Raw genomic sequence first — 26675 nt, 5'->3', positions numbered from 1 at the left:
GCAAGTCTAGGTATGCCTGAGCAAACTGAGAGGGCCTTTTTGGAATTTCCCTTACATCTCCCTTTCCCCTGCCATCATCCTTTTGCAAATTTGCAGCAGGTCTTCCTTTTCTTGCTAGAAGGCCTCCTGGACGACACAGGTATACACACAAAACATGTTCAGTGCCTCATTGTAATGGGGAGGTTTATCCTGTCCAATTCTTCCAGATGTTTAAGGGCAAAGCCCTATACAGTGCTCATACCCCACAGCAGGCTGAAGCTGTTTGGCAGGAGCCCTGTCATAATGTAACACTTCCCCCTACACAAAACATTTTCCCTTCTGGCTTCCCATGCATTCCAGAAATCATTCTTCCTTTTGATACCGAGTTCAGCTCTGCACAGCCCCAGCATCCTCTGTTGGTGAGCATGAACAGGTGTCCCTAAACACCTATTAATGTCAGAAGTGCTTCAGAGCAACCAACTGAAGCTCTCTGATGGCTGAGGAACATTTATGTGGGGATTTGTACACACAGGCAGGAGGAAACAGCAGTTCCAGTACTCAAAGAAAAAGTTCTGTTTTCAACTAACGAGCACAACCCTCATCTCCACTTTTTGGGGTCCCCAAATCACCTTGTTTAAGGGAGAAAACACTGATGACTCCTTACCTCCTCTCCCAGCAAGACCCTTATAAATCCATTCCCCTGCAATGTCCATCTCAACATCTTCCACTGTCACAAAGGAAGAGTTTCATTCCCCAGATGTTTCTACTAACATACTACTATTGTTAAGTAGACAATATTTAAGACAGACACATAGATGAAATGGACTAAGTCCTCACGGACTTAGCTCCTTCACTATTTGCATTTACAGACTATTTCCTGTTTGGAAAAAAGACCCCAACAAATCCTGTTAAAATATTATAGTCCTCTCAGTGGCATTTAATATTTCCTCTTAAATGTTTATAGTCCTCAGTGCTCACCACACATCTAAAGCCACTAGCAAAAAGCAGATGCCCTCAGAGACAGGCCACTAGAGACATGGAAGGACTATGGAACCAGGGGAAAATGAAGCAACTGGAACAAGTAAATAAACAAGACAAACATAAGATGTAGCTAAAATGCTGAGGAGAATGAAGGAGGACACTCAGTTACCCGCATTCATTCATTACCTTATGAATACAGCAAAATCACAATGCAGTGGATCCAGGTGAGGGCAATGCTATACCTACAATTAGTGGGATCTCAATTTCTACAGGGCCATTATTACATAAAGAGCTCAACAACATACACGCAGAAGGGGCTACATTTGTATGAATAACGAAAACATTTACTCCATTTGACAGGATTAAGCGAAAAAATAAAATAATTCCTTATGCTTTGCAACAATAAACGTGCTATTGGATAAAAGACCTTTCCTTATGCACAGAAGACAAAAGTAGTCCATGATAATGCTGATTTCTAGACCACCTTTTCCAGAACCTTTTGGTGTCAGAAAATGTCTAAGGCATAATACTGGACAAAGATGTACTGTTCTCCTTGTAACTGCTTACAGTCACAGTGTTATTAAGCTTTTCACCTAGATGAGGGCTGAAGATTTTCCAATGAATAACAAAGTTCAAAGTATTCTCCACATGAAGCAGAGAAGCATCACACTGCAAAGTGCATTGTCACATGCATGTGCCCAAAGCCCACTTGGGTGCTAGTAACAAAACACAACTTCTCTGTCAGAATTCTTAAAATTCTTACAATTTACCAGATCCTCCAGAATTTCTGAAGCACTGATTTTGCTAAGTCTCTAAACACCCTGATAATTCCAGATTAGTTAATATTTGAATTTCAACCAAAAAAAAGTGCTCCAAAACCCTTATGTGGAAGATAAATAATACAAAATATAAATCAAAAATAATTGAATCCTTTTTATTATTAAAATGACTAACACTTTCTTTTTCCAAATTCACAGTTCCTATCTGAAAATCTGATAAAATAGTTACACTTGAAAATATTTTAAAACATTTGCTATGGCAACTAAAAGGATAATGAAGACAATACAGAAATATAACCAATAATCTTCCTCCTAACTTGCATTTCATACATAAGAGGGTTCAAGCACACTGAAGGAAAACAACAGTTTCATGGTTATTTTCTTTCAAAATAAAAAAGCAGTAATGAGAACACAGTACTGAGATTACAGTATTTGTCATTTTGCCTTTTATATAAAACAGCAAATCTAGTTTCAATTCCTGAAATCAATCAGTTTTAAGCCAAAGGAAGGGTCCTAGAAACATTAGAATCATAACAACAGGAGAACTCAGTAAGAAGTTAATAGCATTAGAGTCATCGTGGGTTTTAAATATTTCTTTAAGGAAACAAAATGGAAAGTGTTTACTTACCCTAGGGAAACCGTGATTCTTTAAGAAGTGCTGTCCGCACAGATCCCAGGTGAGCACGTACTCACACGGACAGGACCAAGTCCTCTGAAGCCAGTTATGTCCATCCAGGCTGTGCCTGTGAACCCTCCCAGCTCCACACAAGGCAAAGGACTCCCCAGCAGTGCCACACTCACCACTGCCCCACCTAGCACAGCCAGCAGCAGTGGCATCTCCCACCTCTGCTCCTCACTCGCTCTGTGGCACAAATCCAGTCACACGTGCCACTGCCATCAACACACTGCTTTGGCAAGTGGCAACCTCCCTCTCCCCAGTTGCTCCCAAGCTGTGCTCCCACCTCAGGGGTTTAGGTGCTGATGTCACTTGAGCCAGCAAGGTTTGCTGTGGCTGATAAAAGGAAGCAGGGGCATGGGAGAGAAATACATGGGCAAGAGTTGACGTCCTAGCTGGAATTGTGGTGTGAGGTTTGGAAAGCTGAAACACTGACTGACATCCTAGTTGAGGAAGAAAGAGGATGAACAAGTGCAACCCAAGAAAGCAAGGAGTTGCTGCTGCTCAGGCTGGCAATGGATCAAACTAATCACAGGACGCCCCAGTCCAACCTCTCTCAGGTTTACCAACAGTAAAGACCCACTCAGAGTAAAGCACAATAGAGACTTTTGGTGCCTCTATTGCCCATGTACCTGGAGGAGCCAGCATTATCGTAGCATAAGTAATGATTTTTCCTCTTTTCTGTACCAGGTGACTAATAGCCTAAAAAGCACTGACAAGGAGTCACCTGATTAAAAAGTACTGATAAATGAAATCTACTCTGTTGGAGCAATAGCTGGGGGAGCTGAGTTGGTGAAATCATGAGCAGGAGACAGTTGATGTAGCCACTCACTGTGGCTCAGAAGAGCCAAAATGACTGAGACAGCACCTCTGTTTGTAGAGAGGCAGTCACTGGAACAGTTGCCCAGAGAAGCTGTGGATGCCCCATCCCTGAAGGGTTCAAGGGGACAGGTTGGATGGAGCTTTGAGCAACCTGGTCTAGTGGAAGGTTTCACCTCTGCCCATGGCTGGTACTAGATGATCTTTAAAGTCCCTTCCAATCCAAACTGTTCTACAACTCCAACTACAAACTTCATCCCCTCCACCTGGGCCTCTTAAAATGGCACAAATGTTGCTAGACCTCCTGAAGATGAAGGAATCTAACTCCACATTAAGGCAACCATGTAGCCTTCTCTGGCTTTCTGTGTGCTGTGGGCTTACACATAAGCCTCTCACTAGGGAGTTCCATTTTGTGGGGGAGCATATTGAATCCTCCTGCTGATAAAGCTGTTGGAAGGGGCTGAGGGCAGAAGTGGCAAAGTGCCTGCACTGCTCCAGGACAGCATGCTGGGACCTGCAGCCCTGCAAGGCTCAGACACCCTTCCTGGATCAACAAGGATCAACGTGCCTACTGCACACCTGTACAGGCCTCCGAGAGAGAGCAGGAGGTCTGACCGGCTCTGTAGAAAAACACTGGATTTTTTGCAGAAGCTTCAACTCAGAGTAGCTGCAGGCAGCAGAAGATCCAGCTTCCCACCTGAGGCTTTCAGAGGTCCCTCTAAGAGAGAACTAACTTTCCATAAGGGAAGATCTCAGATGGAGACGCTGATCCCACCAATGGAAACAGTCAAGCAGGTAAGAAAAAACCATGCAAAGATGTTGGGGCATTGATGACTTTAGGGGCGCCTTTCTCCAAGTTGAATTAAAATCAAGTCTTTTGACTGATTCAGGGGTCTACATCCCTGCTTGTGCTTGGCAGGCCATTTGATCTGCATTTAACTGAACAGCATGTCACTTTTTAAAAGAGACAGCTGAGGGAGCCTGCTCACCTTTGCTCATATTTAGAAAGAGAATCCTGGCTTTGGTAGGAAGATGCTGATCCTCCCCTATTTGTTCTTGGCTGAATAGAGGTGGAGGGGGAAGGGGCAATGAAGGTCCCTCTGTGGTTCTACATCTAGAAAGTCAAGCTGAGGCATTGATGCTGGAGGACAGACAGGAGGAAGAATGGGCATTGCTAGGGTGAGGAAACCAGAAAGTGAATTTGGCCATGAAGTCTGACTAGGCCAGGAGAGGCTCACACCTGCACTTTCACAAAGTGGAATTTAATTTTCTGTCTGCTTTTTTGTGTAATTTGGAAGAGATCTGAACAGCAAGCAACATGTACAGACACCTGGCACAACTGTCTAAAAAGAAGCCACTGCCAAATGGCAGGAGGGACAGATCTTGGCCCCCAGAGCCCTGTCTCTGGCACTTTGGCCTTTTGTATGGCAGACAGTGAGAGGGGAGAGTTGGCAGGAGCCCTACCTGAGAGCAGCTGGGAATCAGCCAGGGTTTCGCAGCTCCTCCTCTCATAAGCTGACAGACAGATAAGAAAAGACAAATGGGTCCAACACTGAGACCCCGGTGGGACAAGATGGCATTGAGAGGTGTGTGATGCCACTTGGCCTTCTGCGTTTTCAGACAACAATTACTGCAAATAACCATTGAAAGATGTAAGCACTGGCTCTATGGTACAGTGGTGCTTCATGTAAAGGGAGCACACACACATATGCAAACTAATCACAAAAGAACAGACAGTTTTGTTGTGTGGGTTTTAAAAAACTATATACAAGGCTGTATTTATCTTATCTCAAACTTCAGGACCTGCTTACAGCACACAGCTCAATTCAGGGAAATCCTGCTCCAAGGATTCAGGCTCTAGCCTACAGTGTAAAGGGGTGGCTGAGGGAGCATGGTAGGACAGCAGTGAGAGCATGCACAGGCTGCAGGAACACACCACCAAATCCAGGCATGCAGCAGGAGAACTGCCGGCGAAAGCTGCTGCAGGAAAATGGAATGATGTGGGCAAAACAGTGAAAATATCTCTCCAGCGATCTTAGATATAAACATAAGAATGACTTAGAGATAATAACACATAAGAGTTCTCCCCTCAGGGAAACAGCCTAACATCTAGAACACAATGAAATAACATAACCACTGAAACTAAAACCAAGCAACCATAGTAGTCTGCTGTTAGTGACAAGCACATTACGAATATCTACTGTGTGCAAAATGATGATTATGCTGCAAAGAATATAATACAGAAGATAGAAAAATACAAGATTCATCAATACTAGATTTTATTTAAGGCTTTGCTGGGTTGGGTTTTTTTTTGTTTGTTTGTTTTGGTTTGGGGTTTTTTTTAACATCCACAAAACAGAGGAACCTACAGAAACTGCAGGCGGTTGAGTGGAAAAAAATCCCAATCCCTTCAAACCAGTCTGAAATTTGGGTAGCAATGGAAATAAATGCACTAAAATTATTAAACATATTTCTTTTCTTGTGGGCAGTAAAAACACAGATTTCAGTAGTAAACATCTGTTAAATATAATATCTTTTATTCATTAATAAAGCAAGCACTTGGAGGAAAAAACCCACTGGATTCCTGTGGGACAGTAACCATCATACAAAAATAGGTATTTATATAGATATGACTATTAAGTTTAATATGTTTTTTTTCCATGGTCATAATTCTATGCAATTCTGAGAGCTGAACTACAGTCATGAAATTTGGACAACCAGCTTTTTAATTTTAGAAAGTAACTCATTCTTATAATATGCTACACTAGAAAGAGCATTACATAACTTTTTTTTTTTTCAGAATATAGAAGAAAAATTCTATCACGCTGCCCTTTTCTTTCCTCTTAAGTTTCTGGAAAAGTAGAACATGAACTTACTAATGTTTATTTTAGCATGACCTAATAGTCTGTAATTTATAGCAAAAAAAAAAAAAAAAAAAAAAAAAAATTACAATACCATCCAGCATCTCTTTGTGGACTTTCCATGTTTTAGATTACTTAGGTCCACTTTAAATCTTGAGAGCTCAGTTTTGGTTACTAAATGTTCCAAAGGATTCCTGGTTATATACTAAATTAAAGGAAACAAGAGCTGCCTAGAGCTAACCCATCTGATGATTGTGGTTTTATGGAATTTTTAAGAATCTCTATAGTGCTGCATAGATGTTTTTCTAAAAACTTTGGAGAGACTGTGATACAAATAGCACCGTTAGTGTAATTACTGTTAGAATTTTTAAAACCTGCTGAAGTGTTTTCATGTGTTTTGGAATCCCACCACCATCACCATCACCACCCCTCCTCCTCAAGAATAATCTGCACCCATTTTTAAAGTGATGATGCTTTTGTGGAAACAAACTTCGGTTACTATTTAATCTGCATATAGGCGCATGCTATTTTTATAATAAAACACAAAAGCAAATCCTGTAGATGCACATGCAAGCACAAACACAACCTAAAGGTGCATGAGATTATATCTAATATGGTCAGGAACTAATCTACTATTTTTAAGGAAAAGTATTTTCCTTTGTCACAAGACACCTTAAGATGAGCGTGGGTGTGCAGGCACAATTAGCAGCACATCTAGGCCAGTAATATCTTCTGTCTTCAGTAACAGCCAGAAGTACAGAACAGGTCACCAACGTGTGATATTTCTCTGATTCTCTTCAGACGATCCCCTCTTTTGATGTCGAGGAATTTCTGAACCATATGTGGTTTCTGTTTAGCACATCACCCTTCCAAGCAACAGTCCACTATTCTCCTTGAAATCATATAGTTTTTTATAATATCTACAACATATGCTTGACAAGTCATCCCACAGGTCTCTCCACTGCTGATTTAATGGAGAACCTCTTCTTTTTGAAGGCTCTGCATCTGCTTTCCCTCCTAAATGTGCATGCTTTTGTTTTGAAAGGCAGTGGTTAGTCTTCATCTTCCTTCCTCTGCAGATGTCCACAACATTGCCCTCAATTAATTCCTTTCCCAGACCATAGTCCCAATTTACAGAAATGTTCTTTAATGGAAGCCACTCCACGTAGCTCATAATCCTTACTGACCTTCTCTAAGCTTCTTCCAGTTCTAATAAACCTTTGAAGGCTCCAGATATACACACAGCACTTGGAAGCCACTCGAACATACACTCCTGTAATGACATTTTCAAAATTTATTCTGTACATTTTTACTCTAATATTTGGATTGTGTTTTGGTGACCAATGAGTTCATGATCTCACAGGATCACCAATCACAATTCCCAAATCTCACTCTTCAATGGTAATACTCAGCTCAAACTCACAATCTGATATATAACGGGGATTGTTCTGCCCAGTTATCCTTCTTAGTTATCATCATAATTTATCTACATGGAATCTTATTACCCATTTTCTGACACTTTAATGTCCTTCCATTGTTCTCTACAGCTCTCTTCTTCACAGCAATTACTCACCCAACTGCTCATTCCCTTACTGATACCATTCACCAATATGTTCCACAGATCCCTGTGGAACTTAACTGGGACCATCCTTTAACTGAGAACTTCTACCCTTTGATTGTACCTCCTAAACTGCCATTTATTTGTGCAAAGACCTCCCTTCTGACATCATCTAAGTCTCTTTAAAAAGTCTTTTTGATAAAGTTCACTTCGATTTTTGAATCAGAACATTTTTACTTCTTGCTGATGCCTCCCAAGAAGTCCAATTCCCCAAGACAGGACTTCTTCACAATGCTTCTGTGACTCTTCTCACATCATCATTTCCATGCAGTTGGCCACCAAGTCTCTGCTTTATTACAGCATCTACCAACCAAATACAGATTTCAGATTTGCCCAGTACAGGCCTGCCTGGCCCAGACTACTCCTGAAACCATGATTTCCCATACTTGCATTTCAGAAGATTTTTCTGAACCTGAATACTTGAGCACATACCATTTAGACAGTGTAATTAGGTTGTGGAGCACAAATACATTTGGATGGGTGTTACAAGTTTTGCTTTTTGAGACAGTCACCCAACAAATCATAAATAAAGATGTTTTTAACAGTTTCAGCTCTCACTCAATTAAAAGGGTTTCTGGTGCTCTAGTCCTGCTAGTTAACACAAGCTCAAATAAGAGGGGCAAGTTGGTGGCTGAAAAAAATCTCAGTATCTCATAGAAGCTGCAAGCACTGTGGACAGAGAAGGCCTTTCACAGGTGCTAATTTCCCTCATGATGCTACACTAGATGGCTGGGAAGATCAATTTTGGAAAAAAAAGACAACTCATGCAGGACAGAGATAAAGTGACTGAGAGACAGGGTGGTCTCCCCACTATATAACACCACATCCTGGGTATAAGTGGCAACCATGCAGTAGTGCAAAGCCTGTAGCAGAAGTCCAGTCCTGCCCTCAGTCACACTGCCAAAACAACATTGCTTGGGGGCAAAAGCTGTGACAGAGTTTAACATTGCTTTTTTGTAACCTTGGATTTTTTTGAACCGTATTATTTACTGGAGCTATTCCAACTAAAATGCTGATGGATCCTGGTTGCCCTGTTTCCTCTGCCTCTTATTCCAGCCCTCAAAGAAAGGCAACAAGTAAGAAAGAGTGACCAATTTCCACGCAGTCACTTCCAATACAACCTACAGTCAAGGAACTGCTATTCTATCTGAAAAGAAAATACTTCATAGATTATTGTAGCTTTACAGTAAATAGAACATGTTGAATTTAGCCATGATTGCTTTTGCTACTACTGCTACAACTGTGATGCTGGATGATGGTATCAATGACCTTATGGGCTAAAACACAAAAGCCTTAGGGAAGGTTAACTAATAATGCAGAATACTTAAGGTAATACCAAAGCAAATCCCTCTTCAAAGCAGTAACCTGTGAGCCTTTCTGAAGCTGCACAGCACAGACACCGAATGTATTTCTGACTCTACTCATGTACCAGCTTTGTGCAATGCTGTTAGCACACACCTAAACAGCTTACTCTGACTAGAGTGACTTCTCAGAGCCCCCACAAGCCCTGTTGCTACGGGAGCATCCTTGTGAATGAGGTAGTAAGTACATAGCTCTGCATTTGTTCCCATTTCCCATTTGGCACGTTGAGTATTCTGCTCCAGAGCACTGTGATGCTGTGCAATGCAATTTGGGATGCACACCTCAATGCATAAGAATTCTGAGATTTGATGCCAGATTAGTGAACAACTAAAAGCAGTCATGCATAATTTAGAGCTACACAACTGAACATTGCAGTGGGAGATAAGGAAGGTTAGTATCCAGAATAGCTCCACCTGGATTACAGTATTTGGATTCAGGTGACCGGCAGCAATTCAGTTTCAGGCAGCAAAGGCAGAATCTGCCAGAAGTTCACACAGATTTTGTCCTGGAGCTGCATCAACAGAAAACCACTTTGGGAGCTCCTGTCAGCCTGACCAAATGTTGTAACAATGTGGTCACCAAACAACTCCACCATTAAATCACAAGGTAATCATCTTGTTTTTGGCAGGACAACCAAGTCAGGAAAGCTGACAGTAGCACAAGCTTTCTCCACGTCGTGTCAAGGGACAGGGATAGGGTTCCCTGCTGTCACAGAAGCAAGTGTGAAATGCACACGCGTTGCCCGACTCTGTCCCAGCTCCGCCTCCAAACACACTGGCTTAAGACTTTCTCAGTCTTGCTGGATACAGTTTACCACAGTAAGCATTCACCAACACTGGATGATCTATGATGAAAGACCCCCATGTCCTGAAATTTAAATTTTATTCTCCACAGTCTAAGACACCAGGCTACTTACAAGCTCTCCTCTTTTTTAAAAGCAACTCAGTAGACACTGCTTCCCTGATTTCAAGTCTACATTAAGTGATGTGAGAAAAACACATGCAAGACTTGGCCTTGAACAGCTGCAAACTGCTAGTAGGGCAGGCTTCCAGAAAGGTGGAAGGAAGATGGTGACAAAAAAGATGGAATAAAAATAGTCTTATGACTGTATGGTATGCATCAATGTTTCATGCACGTTATAGGAAAAAATCCTGGAGGGCAGATGGAAACATGAAATAGAGATGCTTTTGTGAATCCCAGAGAATGTCTTCCTCTAAAGTGCTCTCCAACAAGATGCTTGAGCTCCTTTCACACTGTGGGAAAGTAGCTCTAGGCTAGCAAAAACTTTGCAATCAAAAAGGTATGTTCAATTTTATTTTTAAAAAGTTTTGAAGATATGAATTTTACAATAGTTGTATGTTCAATTAATTTTTCAGACAGGTGTTTAGACAAATGGATTTATTCACTGATTTAGCCAATGGTCAGTTTTTTTCAGTGAAAAATAACAACCTTAAAAAAAAAGCAAGTCTTGCACAGAGTGCTCCTCTAGATAGTATACACAAGAATCAGAGTAGTCAGGAAACATTTCAGCTCAATCTGAAATACCTCCTATGTTTTGCAGAGTGTTGGAGATAAAACGCTTGACCAGTGTTTTGTTAGAACTATTTAGGTTTAGCACCTTTGTGCTGCCTGTTTCTTGTTCCCTTCCAGAAACGCATAATCCGTCACAATCTTCTGGGGGTTCTCCAGGAAACCCTTGTTTCACCACTCTGCCTTTGCTGAGCTGACAATTTCAAGGTTCAGATCCACCTTTTGTTTATCTTCTGAAATCTGATGGCTATCTTTTAGCTACTAATTCCCCTCTTCATATGGGCTGCAGCTTTTTTATGTGCTAAGAGAAATCAGAAAAAAAGAAAGATGATAAAGATGTTACTAGACACCCCACTCATTACAAAGTCTATTTTAATACTGCTAACTAGTTTCTTCCCTCATGATTCTTTTCTCCCAGTTTTTCTTTTCACCATGTGCCCTTCAAAACTGCAAGATGCTTTCCAAATCACTTCCACATACGACATAAACTGTTATAGGTTTTTCTGAGATAAGTAATGGGGTAAGTTGGTTGCTATTGTTTCAAAACTTGAAATATTTTGAAACTGTTGGATAGGGCATAAAGTATAAAGCGTTCTGCTTTTGGTTGTTTGTTGGGTTTTTGTTTGTTTTGTTTTTAAAGAAAAAAACTAATATGCATTACATATTTAACTGCATACATGGGAAACAAGCTGTCCTTATGCTGAAGGACAGCACTCCCTAACAAATTCCTGGGAGATTTAAGGACCTCATTTATAAAGACAACAGGCAAACTGTGATAATGCACTGCAAGGTTACCTATCAATAAACTTCATCCAGGAGTGTTAGAGGAGCATTTCCTCAGAGGGGAAAAAAAAAAATCCAAAACCAAGAACCTGACATCTCCTTTACTTGCGCTTTTTGTGTCAAACCTCCCTCTTACACACTATTGTCACTCTTTTTATGGCTTTTGAAAATTACTGTAAAATACACTGCAAAGGTAAGAAATTTCTGTCGCAACTTCTAGATCTATACAAGCAATTCTACTACACAGAAGATTTAGAACAGCAACACAGTCCAAAATTCTTTGTGTACTTCACCCTGAGTGAAGATTGAGCACAGTAACGAAACTCCGCAACAGCATAGCTTTGTAATTGAGACTGCTCTAGGATGAATAAACACTCTGAGCATGACTAAGGTCTGGAGCAGGGGGGCAGCATAACCAAAGCTGGGGAAGGCTGTGATTAGCGAGGAGGAAATGAGAGATCAAATCAGTAGGGAAAGGAGGCAGAAAAGTGTGAATCATGTCTAGGACTTGGCAGAGCAAAGAAATATATCACTAAAGCTTCAAAGAAAGACTGATGAGAAGATGACATTTCACTGAGGGGAACAAGAGTGCAGAAAAAAGAATGCAAAAACATCACAAAGGGTGATCAAGAGCTCTTGCAATTGTGGAGTCAGGTACTGGACAAACTACAAAACATGAGTCAGCAGCACAGATGTGACAGTCACTGACTAGGAGGAAGGCTAAGCTTGCAACGCTGAAGGACATCACACAGGCAGAGGTGTAGGCAGCAGCAGGAGGAAGCAGTCCCATACAGCACCATCCATTCTCTATGTCTGTGCACAGCCCCGAAACATGTGGCTCCCTCCAGCCTTCAAACTATCTCCCCTTGCACTCAACATGAGGAGCAGAGCTCCAGGGAGCACGCAGGTGAGCCATGCCATGGCTTCAGTTCAGTTGAAGGACAGGCAGCTCCTTGCCATGTCTAACTGTGCTGGGCTGCTTCCCGCCTTCCCCACAGCCTCAGGGCCACCAAGACAGGGAGCAGGCAGTGAGCTCCACGGTGACATCAACACCAAGAGCAGGGGCAGAACTCTCCTTCTGGAGATCTCCAGGCTTTCCAAATAGGGCAGGGTAGGGACAGAGTTGCAAAGATTTGGACAGAGAGGATAACTGATCTGGGCAGCTAAGATAACTTGATGCTATTCCTCCTGAAATGTGTCTTTTACACAGAGGACAGAGAACAAGGGGAAGGAGGGGACATACGAGGTATCAGGGAGCTGATACAGTAAAGATTCTGAGAATCCTTTCAGTACAGCTAGACTGGTAAGTAGGCAAGGCTAGCTGAGCAAAGACCAGGGAGAGGGGCAGGAAATATCGACAGTAAAGGCTGATAATCTGGATTAGAGACTAAGAGAAATCAAAGGATGGAGGGACAGTAGCTGGAGTGCAGAAGCTTAGAGGTGGTCAGTGAGTGACAGCACATCTGTGTGGAAGAGGAGCCCACAGAAAATAAATAAAACAGGAGTCTGACATAAGTTTGAGAATGGCTAGGTTAAATGGCAAGGGAAAGGTTGCTACCTGAGAGATGGAGCGATGCTCCAGAAAGGTAGTTTAAACCCTCCGGTGAAGTTATTGTGCAATTGGGCATGCAATACTCACCAGATTGGTTTCCTCCTCCAGCCTCCACAGGATCCTGTAGCCGTTTCTTGGGTATTGTTCACAGCTGAGGAGACAGTGCTTTGCAGCAGACCCAGGCCAGGAGGACACTATGGTATAGGTGAGGCTACTGACTTTTTTTTTTTGCTTGTTTTGGTTTTTTTTTGTTTTTTTTTTAACCCATTTACCTTAGGCCTCGGTTGTGGCACTGTGCACCATCTGAGAGAAGAAAAATAATTCACTCCTGGATTTGGTGGCAATGTCACTTGAAAAACCACAGCCCTGAGCATGTATGAGGGCATTGATCAAGAATCCTGTTGAGTTTCTTTGTCTTCTGCTATATCCTTTGTGGTCCCTTGCGCTGATTCATTCCCGAGGGCAGGTCCAGGTGTGTTTTCTCTCTTTCATTTATGTGAGCAGTGACCTGTACCTGTCTATCCCATAACGATTCATATCCAGGTAGGCTCAGTCATAGAGTCTTGGCAGACTCTTCAAAACTAACTGATTATTATAACCAAGTTTCTTACAACCTCCACTACGAAAAGCAGCACTCTTGCCTACCTGCCAACATGTATGGAGCATCTACCTCTACTCAGAATGATCCTGGAGTACAGCAGGGCATGGGTAGGGAGCCAGGTAGGAAGAAATAACAATTCCAGTGCATTATAAGTGATCAACCCAAAGAAACCTGGAGTGGAACCCAGCTCACCACAACAAGTATTCACTACAGTCAGTAGTCCTTTGTGATGCAACACTGAGATTTCAGTTCAGCACGGACACACGATGCTGTAAGAGGAACTGCACTGTATTCAAGGTAACATCCTACTGTGCATTAAGGCATAGTGAATTTGATTTGTTAATTATTTCTCAGTAATCATCAGCCTAGAAATTCTTTCTCACTTCATCCATTTTGAAGTTCACAAAGGGACGATCTTACCTATTGTCTGCTTGAGTGAATCCTATGTTTCCATACTTTCAAAAGGAAAATAGAAGTAAAGAACAGAAAATGCAGTGAATTTTGCATGCAGTTTCTGTCTGTTAGAGAAGAATATTTTTCAGCATATAGGAAGAATATAATGAAAAAAAAATAATAAAAGGAAAAAAAAGGAAAAAAAATTCCCCACAATGGGTTATTCCTCATCCTCTACCTTTAAAAGACTACTCTAATAAATAACACAAATGGATTTTAATTACTGTATTCAAGCATCTTCTGTAAGCCACTAAGCCACCAAAGGAATGTGTCAGATGGATATGAACATTTCAGATCTGCTAAATCCTGGTCCCATCTCTCTCATGTCCCCCTATGCAACTTTGTGAACAAAGTAGCTCATATCTAAGGCGTATCAGCTTACACATTTTTATCAAATTCTAGTCCTTGCTTAAAGAAAGAAACAAAACTGCTTAACCAAATCCAGCCTACCTCTCTGTCAAGTCCTCCCTCCTCTTGCAACAAGACCCATCCATCCCTAGTTTCCAAAGTGCAGCCCTAACTACCAGGGTCTTTCAGAGCCTCCACTGCCCATGAGCAGCTGCGGAGGCACACTCCTCCTTCCAAGGCTTCCCTGCTCTGGTGGCAAAACCTAGGGAATCACTTCAGCTCCTTGCTGCCAAAGCCTGTAGGTCACTGTGCATCGCAAACCGAGTCTTGGAGATTTCTATCAGATGCACCGGCTGTTCTTTATTTTCAGAGGCCTGGATATTAAGAAGACAGCACTACAAAAATGAGGAGTATCTATTTACAAACATCATTAGCAATTTACAAGTAAATGAAATTAATATGTCACATAGGAACAGCTGAAGCACTGAGCCGCTAACAGGATGTTTCAGCTATCTTAAATTCAGTATTGCATCAAATGTTTTAAGAGAGCAACAGATCACAAATGCCAAGTTAGTCATTTTCAGTAACAGTTCTCATGGAATTTTTTCCTTCTAAATAATCAAAACAATTGGTCATTGGTCCTTATAAGGAAAAGTGCCATACCAAACAGAATTTCATAAAATACAGCTGTTTTAACTTCACAGTTCCCTCCAGCATATCCACAGCACCTGAATTTTGGGGCTGCATTTTTATGTATGTGTCTTTGTTGTTTTGTTTCTTTTTTAACAAGATAGCAAGATAAAACTATTAAAATTATTGGCAATGGAGTAACTTCTTCAGATTCAGAGTAACAGGTTTTATCTGTTCTTATGACAGAGACACTCAATAAAGCCACAGCATAGCAAATTTTAAATGAATAAACACCACAACCTGTTTTTTAACAGCAAAGTGTTAGCTTGTGAGATTAACTGCCAGAAGGCAGCATACAGTTAGACAGACAAGATTTACAACTGGATCATTCAAAATTATAATATGATTTCAAGAGGGCTTCAGGAAAAAATAATAGCAACCCTCTTTTTCCAGGACAAAATATAAACCAGCAGAGAGTTAAATAAGAGAGGATCTCCTCTGTATCTTATGGTTGAACACCCCTTGAGGCATCTGTTAGCACCTAATATCAAGACAAAATACAGGACTAGACAGAACAGTAGTCAGAATTCCTGTGTTGTACCAGATCTAGAGAGGATAACACCTTTGTGGACTCCAAACAGCAGCCTCCCATCTCCCCAGAGCACCTTTTGAAACATGCAGTTGAGTTTGCCTCGAGTAGAGCAAAGTATATGTTTTAAGACCTCAGGCACTGGGATACCCGCCAAGTCACAACAAATACGTATACATAATCTAATCTACTTAAATTCTGCGGGGAAACTCAGTGCCCTTCAGGTATATCCCTCAAGGCTACGAATAGCGTGCTTGTCAGACAGGATGAAGTTTCCCTGTGTAAATAACTGAGCGCTTCTGGCATCTAACCACGCCTCCCAGCCTTGTCCAAACCCAAAGATCAGGGAGGGAGGAGTCATCAGCACGAAGGTGAGGAGGTTGGGAAATAGAGGCAAAACGAGATTAAGGAAGAGGAAACCCAGACAAATTATAGTGGATTAGGAAAAGCAAGGCTCTATTTAATAAGACAGTTATAAAAAAACTATCTTTTTCCTTCACCCGTCCTTTTATGTGGCAGATGACAAGTTGGTAAAAAAAAAAAAATCCCCAAAACAGGGATTCCTGTGAAGAGCAGGGAGCCTAAAAAGTGAAATGAAGCCAAGCAGAGGCAAAGCAGCAGTGATAATGAATGGCAAGGCAATGCTGCAGACAGGACTCTTCACATCATTGGTATGGTCACCTTTTCTTAGGAAAAAGTGGCTAGAAAAAAAGCCAATGAAATCCTTTGGAGTCTGTAAGAGCTTCTACTGCTAAAAATAACAAAACAAAAATCAAAACAGTTCAGGATACACACAAATGTAAACACACTGGGGCATATGTTGATAGCAAAAAGCAGTAACTGTTGTATTCTGAAATGATGGAATAAGACTATTTTTCTTTAAAAGCAGGTGACTATTGAGTATGAAATTTCAGACTGCACTTGTTTCTGTGACCTATGAACCCTCTGTTAAGAAAAGCTAAACAACTGGATAAATTTCAATAAGAGACCTTTGCATTTGGACTCTAGAATAAAGATTTCACTGGCAGACTTATTTCCTACCACTAACCAATCTCTTCAAATACAGTACCTACTAATCCCTTAAAACACTTGGTTTAATAGCACACGATAATGGTCAGCTTTATCTGAAGCAGATCTAGCGTGTTCTACGCCACTTATTTTAGCGGGGTTTTTTTCCTTTACTTCTGACAGATAATGTTACAATTACAAATTTCAAACTTCAAATGCCCTACTTACTGAAATCTGAGTACCAGACGGAGGAAAGGGAGATGTGGAGACTCATGCTCATTCCATCAGTGTTTGTAACTGCCCACATGAGCAGTCTTTAAGAAAAAAAGCAATACCTGTGAACACGAAGTATGGATTCACGACCAGCTAACTCTGGGTAATACAGTCTGACAGCAGGGCACCCACCCAAGCCTTCTGTCAGTAAGAATACATGAAAAAGTAACACACAGAAACTTGGCTGTAGAAATTACATTTCTTTCCTGCCTCCTACCATCTTGCAGAAATGTGCTAGAGTTAAGGAAGGTGTGCATCCCCTTCTGCAGGAAGAGCTGGAAGGTCATCTTACTAAACCGCACTTGCTACATATCATCAACCACACACAATACACTTATTTATGACTTGTAGCTTCCATCCCTCTCCCCAAACTCACCCAGTCCCGCCACCTTGCACAAGCTACCACCATGACTAGTGCTGGGGGGAAACATCTGCTAAAGAAAAGGGTACAAAACGGTCAAAAAGAGCTAGGGTTATGCAAATGAATGGCTAAGAAAAAAGACTCACTACCAAAACATGTACAGTGAATGGCCTGATGATTTCAACATGTTTCTTTCTGAAATCACTCACTTCCTTACCAAAGCAGGGGGGTGTTTTTGGAGGAGCCTTTCTCAAATGAAAATACAAGAATGTATCAGACATCTACATTTTAATTTCTCATTGCTACCCTACTTGTCACCACAACTTTGAGGTTTATACCCAAAAGGCTGTACTTGCCAAGATGAGGGCTGATACTTCCCTTGAATTACACACAAACCAGAACTGTGAGGCATCAACTTTTCAAAACAAAACAAAACTCAACACAAAACAACCCCCTGAAAAATCACTCAGAATAGAAAAAGAGCTACGGTAAAGATAATTGCTGTTAGTTAACCTCAAGGCCTCATCTGTCATCAGATTTCATAGCTGCCTTGGCAAGCAACTTCAGCAGTTACCTTCTCTGGATCCAATCCCAAAAGCAAAGCAGCCATCTCCAGAATCAGGTAACTCCACCCAAGCAAGCACCTTGTTTACTGGGTACCAACCATAGGCAGAGGCAACCATGCCCACCCAACATGCCAAGCTAGCCGGACACAAGCCACCTCCTTGCTGGAAGCCAGACCACGCAGCAAAAGCAGCTGAGCTTTTCATCCATGAGCAGCTCAGAGGCAGGGGTAACAGCTCTGGCACAGCATCTTGGCTAATGCCTTGGGATTGGAGATGGACACATCTGTCCAGCTGTCATGCTGAAGACAGCACACGTCAGCACTCTGTTAGTCTGCCCAGAACTTAGTTATTTTCATCATGAATTCTGCACTGAAACAGTCCAGTGCTTCTTCCTCCTTCCCTTTCCCTTCCTTTTTCCTTTCCTTTCCACGCTCTGTGCCAGGCCAGAGACCTAAAACATTCAAGTTAACTGTAGAGAGCTAAAACAGTCAAAGTAACCCTACAGAAAGAATTCCAACCATTTCCATGTAGTCTAAGTCTTTGGAGTGGCTTTGTGCCAGCCTAAGAGGAGGCAGAGAAGAGCCCCCTCATGAACAGGGATGAGCAGGCTGGGATACCCACATCTCTAGCCCCAAGAGCATGCACAGATTTCCTGTGGTCTCTTGGTACTAACTGTACTCAGTAAGCATTCAGAGTCAGGAGCAGCAGCAATTTCACAACCCTGCTGAACATGGGAATTTGGCACCCTCTGTGTCTTGCAGACCCAACATCCAAGAGGAACCAACCTGACAGAACAGACTGAGCAGAGCAGAGCATCACTAATGGAGTATCACGGCACTCTGAGATGCTCTTACCTTAGCAGGGGTGACAAAAGGTGCTAAATGACCAAGTTTATATTATTACTGGCAGTGCAGAGATCTCCTTGAATAAAATTGGTGTGATCTAAGTCTGCCAAACATCTACAATCACAACAGAAAGAGCACTGGACAACTGTTTGAACTCACTACTCCTAATAGAGTGAAAGTAATGCAGAAGTTTACCTCTACCCCACAGATGGCTGTCAACGACAGAGACCAACACAGGGCCTTCTGAAAGGTGAATTTTAGAAAAAAGCATCTACCACACTTCTATAATCTTACCTTTCATACTGAAATACTATCTTCCGATTTAACAGGAAGCAAGGCTGTGATAAGATGAAACCATCTCGCAACAGCATCAAATCCAAGTATACACTTTTTGCCTCATTTCAGTATTGAGAAAGGTGGAGAATGGCTATCTGGACATACAGCTAATGATGATAGCATGGCCTCTTGCTTGGAGCACATTTTCAACGAAAAAAAATAAAAGAATGAAAACATGAAGGTAAAGAAAAAAAAATCAAAATATCACACGATTTTTAAAAGCTGAACTATGTCAAACACCCAGCTTTTCTTCAACACTACAAATAATCTTTATACAAAAGAAGCACAACACTTCTTGTCTCACTCAATAAGGAATCTGCTAAGCTACCACCTGAGCAGTAATTTGTTGAGCTGAGAAGAGAGGAGTTAGTTCAAGAATAGCATGACAGGAAAAGCAGCAGATCAAGAGGAGATGACAACAGATTTCTTTCAGAAAAAAATGAAAAGGATGTTAGTTATGGACTTCTGCCAAGACTGGTCTTTAGTCTTTTTTGATTCAACACTTTCGTTCAGAATTTTTTTATGCCTTTAAGTGAGCACCACAAAAATATGCAGAAAATAGGAAACTAGGAGGTAGCAGAAGTACAGTGCAGACTGAAACAACACACAAGAAAAATGGTAACAAATCTTAAGGACAGAAACAGGATGAAAAGGAACAACAAAGTAGAGAGTAACACACTTAGAGACAGTGGTTTCTGCTGAGAAGTGATGAACTGTTAGTTGGAAGCAGCAGAGAAGGAAAAAATTTGTGTATAACCCTCCTATAAGCAGCTAGCAAAAGTCACTAAAGAGAGCTTGTTCAGAAGAAATAAAATATAATGATTCAAAAAAAGCAGCTGTATTTTCAGTGCAGGAAAGGATATAAAGATGCTACTATAGTGGACCACCAAGATCTTGCTGGGAACACCAGGTATACATCTGGTAATACACACTCACGAAAAAATTATCTGGGATAGTGCAACGAAACATCTGGCCAAAGGAAGAAACAAAAAAAGACTAAAGTTCTTAATAAGTAAATCAAAGAGACAGTCAGTAGGGCTGGGACAAAGAAGTGTAAGTATAAGCTTATCAAAATAAGTTTAGGCTGGAAATTAAAAAGCTTTCTAAACAACAAAACACTGGCTTTAAGTTTACATGGAAAAAACTTCACTAGTTCGCAAGTGGCTCTATATAGGTTCACAGAGACAGACATGGTTTCTGTGACAGCAAGGCATCTGGCTCAGCCAGGGTGATTTGTTCCAGTTCTGGGTGATTTGTTCCGGTTCGGGGTCCCTGAATACTCATTGCAACACAACCATGGTCCTTGCAGGCCAGAGCAAAAGTCCATCAGCTCAGCAGCCTTGCTCCAGGAAAAGCCAACAGCAGATCATGAGGAAGACAAGCGCACAGTATTTTGGGGAAGTATCACCACTTGTGATTTAGGGACTTGGAGATCTAGACAGATTTAATACCCTCCCTTTCCACTATTTTGGCAGCCCTCTCTCATGCCCATGTAATCTTTTGTACCAACAACATCCCATGGCAAGGAGTGCCACAGCTTAATTTCGCATTTTATTAACAACAGCTTCCTACTAGCTTGTACTGAGCCCATTTCCCACTATTTATCTTTCCTCTTAGCAAGTGATTTTGCTCACCCTTTATCCCATCAATATCACTCATCATTCCTTTATCATTTTGTCTGTGATATGAAATTTCTATTTTCAGTAGTCTCCCTTTTGTAGTCTCTTACAGAGCTGAAAAGTCTAAGCCAACTTAGGTCTTGCTTGCATGGAAACTGTTTCACTACTTTTTTCATTCTTCACCTTTTCCTGTATCTTTACCATGTTATGTAGCTCTTGTACTGTAATGAGGAGACAGACATACCACAGACTGCTGCCTGTTTGATTCCTTTCTTAACAATTAATTCCCAATATACAGTGAAGTACTACAGTAAGCTTGACATCTACACCAGGCAAGAAAGCATAAACTCCAATGAACAACTGGGGTGTGGGTAGGAGGACACATGAACAAATAAATATATCAGTGAAGAAGCAACACAATTTAGAAAAGGACATCAAGCTCCAACAAGCAAGTGGAGTTTCTGGAGAAAACAATACACGTGCAGAAAAGGGAGATGCAAATGAAGAGCATACAAGTACACCTCAGCTGAAGTGGCTGGAGAGAGAGAAAGCTGAACAGACTGGCAATTCTTCCAATGAAAGAGCTGAAGATGTGAAATGAAACCACGCAGGTTTGAGAAGGCAATGCCCCTGCCTTTCAAACATTTCTGCAGTTTAACTCCTTGCAACAGCGTGTTTAGACCTTTTACAAAAGCTCAAAAGGTCACATGAAAAAGTTATGGAAAAAGTTCAGTAAAGGTTAATAAATACAAACTCAGCATGTTTAGCTGAGGAAGACTTTGACAGGTGGATTATTAAAGATCAGGAGAATACTCAGGGAGTGTCATCCCTACTCCCCTAACTTTTCATGACAACTTTGGTTTTGCCAGTGCCAGAAACAGAACACCAGGTTTTAAAATGCACACAAGTACAATTATTCTTACTAAATAAAATGCAAGCATAGAATTTGATCAGCATTTATCAGGTTAAATAAAAGGACTGTCATCTCAGCCCTTGTTCAGCCCTGCAAAGCTCTGCTGTAACAGTTCTCTAGCCACCCTTGATTTCAAAGCAGGAAAATTCCTCTGTTAATTTACACAAAAACCAACGCTGCTGTCAGTAAGTACAAATGTGAACTCAAATCCAGTATATTTGACTATTTGCAGAATGAGTGGGATCACGTTTCACCATGCTGCCAAACACTTGCCATTATATGATAAACTCCTCTATTTAAGCCAACCTACAACTTTGCCAAACTGCCATTGTTTGGGCTGAAATTTTACAAATTAGTGTCTGCTTCCCTGTTTTGTTTCTTCAGTTTTTGTTCATTCAAAATAGTGCATTTCAAAAGTATAACGGTTAATAGAAAAAAAAAGTTTTGTCTGTGTCAAAAAGTTTTGGCACACTTTTCCTACGTTTCCTTTTCCTTTGAACACCTTCCTTTGAGGCGGAGACTTGAAATTAGACAGGGACAGTGGTGTAGTCATAGCTGTCATTCCTGTGAACTCTACCCAAATTCAGCCATTTTTTAACTACTTATTCCACTTAATTACTTATTGCACGATCCCATTAGTAACTCAGAAATCAGTGTTTTGAGTCAGATAATTGAACGCTGTCCTAGAGGTCTCAGATTCTACTAGAGATCTCTGTGTCATTTAAACTAAATGCTACAGAGAAGGTCATTAATTTTCCCAGTCCTTGGCATGTGTCTACAAGGAGTGATTTGCAGAAATACTTAGTGCCCAAAGCTGAAGTGAAAGGCAGTGAAAGCTGCATTCTAAACAGATTATGAAGACAATAGTTTTGAAAAACTCCGCCTAGTAATCTCAGAACAGGTTCTTCCAAAAATTCCACAGAAATTTGATTCTTAAATAAATAACTAAAGAAAAAAACCCCACAAGAGTAATTTACTTTATTCTCACTGCGTTTTATCCTATGCATGCACTGCAGGCTCTCCTCCTTTGGAATCAGGGTGCTTTACAGTATATGCTACAGGTTGGACAAGAGGTGTCTCTCCATCACAGGAGTCAGAAACAACGTACAAGCAGCTCAGCATTTCACCAGAGCAGGGACTGTGGCTGTAGGGCAGGTTTTCTCAAAGTATCCAGAGCCTGAAGCAAAACATCAAATGTGCTAGAGAGCATACCAGAACTCTGTATAAATATGTTCCATTGTCAAGATCCATGTGTAAGTTTCCAGCCAGAAAACTGGCTTGTGAACTCCCATCTGTGGGATACATACTGCTCTGAGAACCAGCATTCCACTGGGTATTTGCTTTAAATGATCCATGGCCTGAAAAAACAGGATAGCATAGGAGTGCCCATGGTGATGGACTGGGAGGAACATAATTTGGCTTTGTGAGACACTGTTGTGCCATGTTGATCAATTAACACACAAAATGAAACAGTGTGCATACATGTAACTGCAAGTACTCTGCTTTTTTCCCTTTCCTTTCCACATGTATCAGTTCTCCTCTTTCAAGCAACACTGTTAGCATGTCAGGGGAAGGACATATGCTTGCTGTGTTCTCCTTCTTAGCCTCTAGTACACCGAATCCTAAAAATGGATGCTATTTTTTTTAAGACATTAACAAAGCAACACAACTCCTAAAGCCTCCTTCAGTTCTATTTATTCTTCTCCAGTCACCGGTGCTTGGAAACAAACATTCTTCCTGTCCACTGCTCTCCTGTGAAAGACCACAGTATCTATAGTTACTGGAGAAGAGTGCTTCAGTTATCTAGGCTTCAAACCTTCCCATGCTTTACTTCTCAGCTTGCCCCAGAAGGCTTGCTGTCTCCAACACCAGAACCGAGATTTCTCTCTTTCCAAAGGCAGCCACTAAAATTCTCTCTCCTCACCAGGAAGCTCATCAACTCTTAAGAGAATCAAATACCATGATCACATCTGAAACTGAAGAGCTGAAGAGTCACTTCTGATCAACTTACAGCTTTCAGACAACTTGCCAGCTCCCCTGCCAGTGCAAGGAAAGAGGTGAGACTGCAACTCTAGCCCTAAGAAATTCTGTCAGAGAGCACAGGTTGGGGCTTAAAAAAACCCAAACAAAACAAAACAAAACAACACAACAAAAAAACCCAAAACAAAACAAAACAAAAACCCCCACAAAAACAAAACAAAACAAAAAACCCCAAAAACCCCACACCTAACTTCCCTAAAACCATTTTTTTCTTATTCGTAGGCCTTCCTGCCAAAGAAAAGCATATTGGGCAGATGGCACACACTACCACAAGTTGATACTGCAAAACCCTCACCAGAAGGACCCAAATAGCATCAGAAACATCATCTCAACTTCCTTCAAAATATCCATGATTTTCTAACAGCCCTAAGAAACAAACACCAGGATAATTCCCGATCCTAAGAATGGAATGGCATGACAGAGCAGGGGGAAGAGAACTATATCAAGAAAGAATCTTTCCTACTCCTTTCTTAAAGCATGGCTGCTTAAAAGAGGCAATCTCAAACAAATACAAGATATTTTTGTCTCATCTTGTTCAGCTGTTTCTCCTTGGACATTTGAATACCAAATTTATCAAAAATAATACTGTATTTTTGGTTAAAGGTAGATTAAGAATTTTCCTCCTTAGAATCCATGAGAAGATAGTTCCCCCTCTTTAGTTCAGTGGAGCAGCACAAATTTGTGGCTAAGAAAATTCGGGTGTAATTCTGAAAGGTACAAACAATAAGCCAAGTCCAAGTTCATGCAAAAATCCTCTCAGGGCAGCTGCTTATTTCATATAATTCTTCCAGCTGTGCAAAGGTGCTCTAACAAAACAAAGCACACTGCAGAAGATGGGATAACAGCTCAACAAAACTACAGTGTGGCAGAGCTCTTCCCTCGGGAGGGGTGGGGGTAGGAAGTCCAAGCCTGAGAAGCTGCTGTGGCACACAACACAGGGCAGCATAACCCAGGAGCTGAAACCCTGCTGGCAGATGGATATTTCAGATGCTTCATCTCAAGGAATGTGTTAAGAACAGCATGCAAGGATCCACTGAAGCATTCAAGTAGTCGGAGGATAGATATATTTTCTAAGTATGTACATCCTTGGTCACAATCTGCTAGTGCTTTATCTATAAACAACTTGTCAATTCACGAACATTCTTGTTTCCTAATGATCCTATGCCACAGACCACCATCAGAGTAAGCAGTGCAGAAACATTTTTCTTTCACAACTGATGAGTAATTTGGGAGTGAAAAATGAAAGCAGAATAGAAAAGAAATCTGGTATAGAAAAATGGCACATTAAAAAAGTAGTAACAAAACATTCAGAAAGAATGAAACAAAACAAAACCCAAACTGAAGTTTTCCTATAAATCAAAGATATCAAAATGCTAAACAATAAGAGACTTGATTATAAAGAAATCTAAATGTGCAAAAATAAAAAGGTCAGATGAAAGTGTTTGGAAGTATTAAAATGATGGTCCACCTGGAGAAGGTAGTTTTCAGATGCACTGACTACTCTGGGCAATCTTATTTTATGCTGTCTCCATCTTTTCTTCGAGATATAACTGAAAATCATTGTTGAGGAAAGCTGCAGAGGCTTGGAATAAACAGGAAAGAGTAACAAGATGAGAAACAAGTCATTACTAGACAGAAAAATAGAGAAAGCAGAAATCCAAAAACCTGAAGCAAAATAAAAAACTAACAATTTAACCTTGTTGAGGACACTGGGACGCAGTGATGATAACTAGGAATGCACATTCTTCTGGTCCTCTTTTACCATAAGGAATTTATCATGAGCTCAACCTCTTGTCTGATTTGGCTTTTTAAATATAAAAGCTCCTCTTCGGTAAATACATTCTCATCTTTAAAACATAATTATGGTCTGAAAGTTGACACTAAAAATAGCACTAAGGAGCTTCATATTTACATCTTCTTGATTTCTGTATCAATTTACTCGATTGCAACAGTCAAGTGTATGTCCTCTGGCCTTCAAGACTCAAAGGAGTTCTCCCGAGGGTTAATCCTGAAGATAAGTTTGACAGGGTGACAGTTTTCAGTTTAAATCCATAAATTATAGTTGAAATCCAATGTGTAACTGTAAATACATTATGTATGAAGAACAAAGCATTCAAAAATGCTTAGCAACTCTCTCAAGGAAAGCAAGTATCTGAGCAAAAAAAAAACCCACCAAATTAGATTAGGGAAACATAAGAAAAAATAAAAAGAATACATATTCCACTAATCCATACTGGCATGCCAGGAAAACTTAAAGACAATTTGGAACAAACTTCACAAGTTCTTACAATTAGGAAATACATGAGGAATAACATCATGAATAAGTCTTCAAATTAGCAAGTGACCAAGAAGTACACACTTTGCCAATTTCAGTTCAAATCAAAATACTTCACGATACAACCATATTTTTAGTACTTTTACAAATAAATGAGTTCTTTGGAATAAGATTCTTCACTCACTAACATTCTTTTTTTTTTTCCTTGCAGTGTCAGAAACAGCCATTTCAAGATGACTTTTCCAAATCTTTAAATTGAAAGGGACACTTCACATGTAATCTCATATGAAGTTTGAGTCCGAAAAAAGGATAAACATCTTAAATGCGAATCTTGAAAAAGTTGTGTTTGGGTTTGTTTTTTTTTTTTCCCTTCACTTTAACGATTGTCTGAAATAACTACTGCACTAACCTGATGACACACTTATTTATTGTATTTTCTTATGCCTGTTATTCACTTTCTGGCAGTAACACAACTTCATTTAGCAATAGTTTGGACCCCTCAGCAAGGGAATGTGTACATAGTAGCTCTCTAATCTTGCTGCCCAGCTGCTAAGACAGTCACATGAGTCACTTGCTGCCTTTAGAGCAACACACACCACTTGCTGAATTTAGAGACATTCTCTGTTTCTGCACTGGTCATACATGTAAATTGAGTAATACCCTATCCTAACTACATACAAAACTCTCTAGGTGTTTGTTTTTAGGTTTTTTATATTTAAATCGGTGAGTCAAAGAACACATTTTTTACTAATGCAGTTAAGGACCCGGCTCTACAAAGTGATTTATGTACCAGTTTTCAGTTTTACTACTCTCACGCCTGTTGGGCTAACTTCAGCAATCAGTTCAAATGTAGGTAGCTTCATCTAATTGTTCAGTGA

At 40.7% G+C, this 26675-nt stretch overlaps 1 protein-coding gene across 5 annotated transcripts in view; it reads right to left on the bottom strand.

Moving 5' to 3' along the window:
• PLAG1 (PLAG1 zinc finger) overlaps positions 1-26675 on the bottom strand; it is a 51622-nt gene that overhangs the window by 10908 nt on the left and 14039 nt on the right. The window contains exons 1-2 of one of the 5 annotated variants that reach the window (XM_066181053.1): positions 18909-18936; positions 13028-13243 (exon numbers count right to left, since the gene is read on the bottom strand). The exons of 2 other annotated variants lie outside the window; for them this stretch is intronic. The gene's annotated coding sequence lies outside the window, so the exon portion shown is untranslated. Of the gene's footprint in view, positions 1-13027; positions 14987-18908; positions 18937-26675 lie in introns of those variants that run through there. 2 more of the 5 variants (XM_066181045.1, XM_066181036.1) reach the window with 2 other exon arrangements.

The sequence above is a fragment of the Chamaea fasciata genome, unplaced genomic scaffold (genome assembly GCF_029207755.1).
Source record: "Chamaea fasciata isolate MVZ Bird 193981 ecotype frontalis unplaced genomic scaffold, bChaFas1.0.hap1 SCAF_1, whole genome shotgun sequence".
NCBI classification, from domain to species: Eukaryota; Metazoa; Chordata; class Aves; order Passeriformes; family Sylviidae; genus Chamaea; species Chamaea fasciata.
This window is presented reverse-complemented; position numbering and strand designations above follow the sequence as displayed.